The following is a 7,115-nucleotide window of genomic DNA, read 5'->3' on the forward strand; positions in this document are numbered from 1 at the left end:
ATTTGCATTTCCCTGATGGCTAGGGATGTTGAACACTTTCTCAAGTGTCTCTCAGCAATTTTAAACTCCTCTATTGAGAATTCTCTATTTAGTTGTGTACCCCACCTTTTAATTGGATCCTTTGGTGTTTTGGAATCTTGTCCTTGAGTTCTTTGTAAATTTTGGATACAAGCCCTCTGTCATGGTGTTAGTGTATATATTATCCCATTCTGTGGGCTGTCTTTTTGTCTTGCTGACTGTATCCTTTGCCTTACAGAACCTGCTCAGCTTAAGGAGGTCCCATTTATTACTTGTCCATCTGAGTGTCTGTTCTATTGGTGTTACGTTCAGGAAGTGGCTTTCTATACCAATTCGTTAAAGTATACCTCACAATTTCTCTTCTAAGAAGTTCAGTGTGACAAGATTTCTGTTGTGGTCTTTCATCCATATGGACTTAAGTTTTATGCATGGCTATAGACATGCATCTATCTGCAGTCTTCTACATGCCAGAATCCAGTTACCCCAGCACCATTTGTTGAAGACATTGTCTTTTTTCCAAAGTATAATTTTAGCTTCTTGTCAAAAATCAAGTTTTTTTTAGGTGTGTGAGTTAGTATCAGGGTTTTCAATTTGATTCAATTGGTCTGCTTGTCTATTTTTGTGCCAGTACCAAGCTGTTTTCATGATGCTTTTGCTGATACAATAAACACACCTCAACATCAAAGATAAACATTTCCTCACAATTAAAGGCTGTAAAAAGGTTTTCCAAACAAGTGGACCTAAGAATCAAGCTTAGGTACCCATTTTAATATCTAACAAAATATACATCATACAAAAGTAAATCAAAAGATTGGACACTTACCCTTCATGCTCATCAAAGGAAATTCAAACAAGATGAGTTTTCAATTCTTAACATCTGCATGGCAATCACAAGGGCACCCAAATTTGTAAAGGAAATACAACTAAAGCTTAAATCATATACCATATATACCAATATAAATCATATATTGGGGGATATCAATAACCAAACTACAGGAATGATAGATCATCAAAGCCAAAACAAGAGATGTATTGGAGTTAACTAACATTATGAACCATATAGACATAACAGATATCAACATTTCATCCAAACAAAAGAATGCAATTTCTTCTCAGTACCTCACAGAACATTCTCCAAAATTGACCACATACTTAATAACAAAGAAAATCTAAACACATAGAGGAAATTTGAATGACTCCCTATATCCTAGCAGCCCACGATGAACTGTTGGATTTCAACAACAGAAACAACAGAGCATACAAACTCATGGAATTTGAACAACTCCCCACTGAATAACCACTGTGTCAAGACAGAAATAAAGACATTAAATACTTTGTAGAATTCAATGAACTTGAACACACAACATACCCATGCTTACATGACACACTGAAAGCAGTTCAAAGAAGAAAATTCATAGCACTAAGTACCTCCTTATAGAATGTGGAGTAGACTGCAGAAAACAATCAAACTGAGGGCTGAAATCAACAAAACAGAAACAAAGAAAACAATACAAAGAATAAATGAAACAAAGAGTTGGTTCATGAGAAAAACAACATAATAGAAAAATCCTTTAACATAAAGCTGAAAGAGAGTATCCAAATTGACAAAATTGGAAAATAAAAGGGGCCATAAAAATGGACACTGAAGAAATCAAAAGAACCATTAGGTCATACTTCCAAAATCTACACTCCAAAAAATTCAAATACCAAAAAATATGGACAATTTTCTTGATACATTCCACTTACTGGTGTTAAATGAAGATCAGACAAATATTTTAAATAGACCTAAAACCATAAAAAAATACAAACAGTCATTAAGTGTCTCCCAAACAAAAAATGAAAGTGCAGGGTTAGATAGTATAATCACAGAATTCTATCAGACTTTCAAAGAAGCCCAAATACCAATTCTCCTCAAATTATTTCACAAAATGAAAACAGAAGAGCATTGCTAAATTCATTTCATGATACCACAGTCACCTTGATACTCAAACCACATAAAGACTCAACAAAGAAAGAGAATTAAAGAACAAATTCACTCATGTACAGTGATGTAAAAATACTCAATGAAATGTTGTCAAACTAAATCAAGGACACAACAAACATATCATCCATTATGATCAAGTAGGTTTCCTCCCAGGGATGCAGGAATGGTTCATCATATGAAAATTTATTAATGTAATCCATCACATAAACAAACTGAAAGGAAAAATCCCCATAGTCATATCATTACATTTTGGAAAAGCCTTCGACAATATCCAACACACCTTCATGATACAAGTCTTGGAGAGATCAGGGATATAACAAACATACATAAGCATAATAAAAGTACTACATAACAATCCAATAACAAATATCAAATTAAATGGAGAGAAACTCAAAATAATGAATAAGACAGGACTGGCCACTCCATATGTATTTAATATAGTACTTGAAGTTTTGGCTAGGGCAACAAGAAAACTAAAGGTGATGAAAGAGATACAATTTGGCCCTCTTCTGAGCCCCAACTCCCTACATCTCCGGCTCTGTCTACCAGGACATTTTCTGCACCTAGAGAGAACCTGTCCCTCCTGGAAGGACCACCCTGAGACTGCCCACACCTCAGTCTTCAGTGTCTTCCGGTCCTTTCCTGGTGCTTAAGGTGAGTGAGGGCCCTGCTCTGAGACCCAACTCCCTACATCCCTGGCTCCATCTCCCTGGGCATTTTTCTGTGCCTAGAGAGGACCTGTGCCTCCCGTAAGGATCACCCAGAGTCTGCCCACACCTGGGTCTTCTGGTCCTTTCCCAGTGCTTAAGGTGAGTGGGGGCCCTGCCATGAGCCCCAACACCCTATATCCCCAAGCTCCATCTCCCTGGGCATTTTCTCGGCCTACAGAGGACCTACTCCTCCCGGACGGATGACCCTGAGTCCACCCACACCTCAGTCTTCAGTGTCTTCTGGTCCTTTCCTGGTGCTTAAGTCTTTAGTCCCCTCTGGTCTCTGCCCTGTGGTCAAGAGTGTCTCAGACCCACCTGCACCTATTGAAGTATTGGACCTGCTTGAACACACTGGAAAGCACCCTTAGACCCAACCCACCAGGAGAGGGAAAGACCCCATGAGCTCCCACTGGAAAAAAAAGAATGGGAAGAAGGCAATATAAAAACAGAGCCAACAACAGATGAACTAGTATGACACTACCAGAGTCTAGAAACTCTACACCATCAAGACCTGAACATATCAACACAGATGAAACAGAAAAGAATGACCTTCAAAACAACCTCCTGGATGTGATAGAGGCCCTCAAAGAGGATATGCAAAAATCCCTTAAAGAAATGGAAGAAAACACAAACCAAGCATTGCAAGATATCAAAAAGTCTCTTAAAGAGAGCAAGGAAAGCCAACAATAAACAAACAAAAGATGAAGGAATCAATTTAAATAGTTTAAGACTGGAAAACTGAAATGGAAACAATAAGAAAAACACAAACTGAGGTAATACTGGAAAACGAAAGATTGAAAAAACAATCAGGAACTACAGATGCAAACATAACTAACAGAATACAAGAGAAGGAAGACAGAATCTCATGCACTGAAGATAGACTAGAAGAAACAGATTCATCGACAAAAGAAAGTCTTAAATCCAACAAATCCTTAAAACAAAATATCAAGGAAATATTGGACACTGTGAAAAAAACAAATCTAAGAGTAATATGTATAGAAGAAGGCGGAGAAGTCCAGCTCAATACTGCAGAAAAATATTCAAAAAATCATAGAAGAAAAATTTCCCAACCTGAAGAAGGAGATGCCTATGAAACTACAAGAAGCTTACCAAACACCAAATAGACTAGACCAAAAGAGAAAGTTCCCTCGCCACATAATAATCAAAACACCAAACATACAGAATAAAGAATGAATAATAAAAGCAGCAAAGGAAAAAGGCCAAGTAATATATAAAGGCAAACCTACCGACTTCCCCATGGAAACTATGAAAGCCAGAAGGTCCTGGATAGATGTTCTAAAAAATTAAGAGACCACAGATTCCATCCCAGACTACTATTCCCAGCAAAACTCTCAATCACTATAGAAGGAGAAAACAAGATATTCCATGGCAAAACCAGATTTATGCACTACGTATCCACAAATCCAGCCCTACAGAAAGTTCTAGAAGGAAAACTCCGACCCAAGGAAGTTAACTACACTCAAAATAACAAGGGCAATAGATAATCTAACTTTACCATAAATCAGAAATAGGAGAAGAACTCACACATAAAACCACCACCAAAAATGGTTCAAAGGAAACAAGAATCAACAATCAATGGCCATTAATATCCCTGAACATCAATGGTCTTAATGCACCTATTAAAAAGACACAGGCTAACACAGATCCATCCTTCTGCTGCATACAAGAAACACACTTCACTTTCAAAGACAGAGGCTACCTCAAGGTTAAGGGTCGGGAAAAAACTTTCCAATCAAATGGACATAAGAAGCAATTGGGTGTAGCTATCCTAATATCTCACAAAATAGACGTCAAACTAAAATTAATCAAAAGAGATGAAGAAGGACATTTCATGTTCATCATAGGAAAAATCCATCAGGAAGAAGTCTCAATTCTGAACATATATGCCCCAAATATAAAGGCACCCATGTTCATAAAAGAAATATTACTACAACTCAAATCACATATTAAACCCCACACACTTATAGTGGGAGACTTCAACACCCTACTCACACCACTGGGCAGGTCTACCAGACAGAAACTTAACAAAGAAACAATGGAATTAACAGAAGTCATCACCCAATTGGGTTTAACAGACATCTATAGAACATTGCACCCAAACAAAAAATAATATATGTTCTTCTCAGCATCACACGGAATCTTCTCTAAAATGATCACATACTTGGAATTATAGCAAATGTCAACAGATACAAAACAATTGGAATAGCTCCCTGTGTCCTGTCGGACCACCAGGCTTAAAATTAGAATTCAACATCAACGCAAATTGCAGAAACCTCACAAGCTCATGATAATTGAGCAATGCTCAATTGTGTCACTCCTGTGTAAAGGAAGAAATAAAGAAAGAAATAAAAGACTTCTTACAATTCAAAGAAAATGAAGGCACAACATACCTAAAACTTTGGGATACTTTGAAAGCAGTTCTAAGAGGAAAATTCATAGGACTAAGTGCCCACATGAAGAAACTTGAGAATTGCCACACTAGAGAATTAACAGAACACATGAAAACTCTAGAAAAAAAGAAGCAAACTCACTCAAGGGGAGTACATGCCATGAAATAATCAAATTGAGAGCTGAAATCAATAAAGTAAAAACAAAGAAGACAATACAAAGAATCCATGATGAAACAAAGAGTTGGTTCTTTGAGAAAATCAACAAGATACACAAACCTTTATCAAACCTAACAAAAACACAGAGAGAGAACATGCTAATTAACAAAATCAGAAATGAAAAAGGAGACATAACAACAGACACTGGGGAAATCCAAAGAATCATCAGGTCATACTTTAAAAATCTGTACTCCGAGATCCAGGCAGAGCAGGGGAACAGCTGGTCTGGTGGGACCAGGTACAACAGGCCTGCATCTGGGCCAGAGTTCCAGTGCCTGGGGATTGCCTGGAAACTGCAATCCTGGCGGGAGCCAAGCACCCCAGATTACAGGTCTTCTCTTCTCTTCCACCAATGAAACCAGGAACCAGCAGATCCAGCAAAGGGACCAGGGGACCAGGTGGGTGGCTAAGCATCCCAGATTCCTGAACTTCTCCACTGACAGGACCAGAACGAGGACAAGGAATAGAAGAATTACCAGATTATTGGACTTGCTAGCACCCACCAAAAGGGAACTCGGGTCCCCTAACCACCAGACCAGTAAGGGGCTCTTTCTGCACCTACTAGAAGAAGAGATGGGAAAGAGACAATACAAAAACACACTCAGCAACAGAAAAACAAATATAACACTGCCAGATTCTAGAGACTCCACACAAGCAAGAATCCAACATTCCAATGCAAATGAAGCAGAAGAGAATAGCCTTAAAAACACCTTCATGAAAATGATAGAGGCCCTAAAAGAGGATATAGGAAAATCCCTCAAAGAAATGGATGAAAAAACAATCCAAAAAATGCAAGAAACAGAAGAAAAAACAAGCCAAAAAAGGCAGGAAATGGAAGAAAAAAACAAACCAAAAAATGCAAGAAATGGAAGAAAAAACAAACCAGAAAAGACAGTAAATGGAAGAAAACACAAACCAAAAAATTCATAAAATTAACAAATGGATGAAAAGATAAACCAAAAATTGCAAGAAACAATACAAACAGTGCAAGGGTAGAAAACTAAAATAGAGACAATAAAAAAAAAACACAATCTGAAGAAAGGCTAGAAATAGAAAAGCTGGGCAAATGGTCAGGTACTACCGATACATGCATATCCAACAGAATACAAGATATGAAAGAGAGAATCTCAGGTGTTGAAGATACACTAGGAGAAATGGATTCATTGACCAAAAAATCCTTAACACAAAATATCCAGGAAATATGGGATGCCATGAAAAGACCAAACCTAAGGAAATTCAGAAAATCATCAGGTCATACTTTGAAAATCTGTCCTCCACAAAATTCGAAAATTTAAAGGAAATGGATGACTTCCTGGATAGCTATCACTTGCCAAAATTAAATCAAGAACAGATGAGCAATTTAAATAGACCTATAACCCCTATGGTAATAGAAGCAGTCATCAAAAGTCTCCCAACCAAAAAAAGCCCAGGTCCAGATGGCTTCAGTGCAGAATTCCACCAGAAATTCAAAGAACAGCTTATACCAATTCTTCTCAAAGCATTCTATGTAATAGAAGCAGAAAGGTCTTTGCCAAACTCTACGAGGCTTCAATAACCTTGATTCCCAAGCCACACAAAGACACAACTAAGAAAGAGAACTTCAGACCAATATCCCTCATGAACACTGATGCAAAAATATTCAATAAAATACTGACAAATCATATCTAAGGAAACATAAAAAAATCATTCACCACAATCAAGTAGGTTTAATTCCATGGATGCAGGGATGGTTCAACATACGAAAATCCATCAATGTAATCCACCATATAAACAAGC

The sequence above is a fragment of the Mesocricetus auratus genome, unplaced genomic scaffold (assembly GCF_017639785.1).
Source record: "Mesocricetus auratus isolate SY011 unplaced genomic scaffold, BCM_Maur_2.0 Super-Scaffold_100022, whole genome shotgun sequence".
Taxonomy (NCBI): Eukaryota; Metazoa; Chordata; class Mammalia; order Rodentia; family Cricetidae; genus Mesocricetus; species Mesocricetus auratus.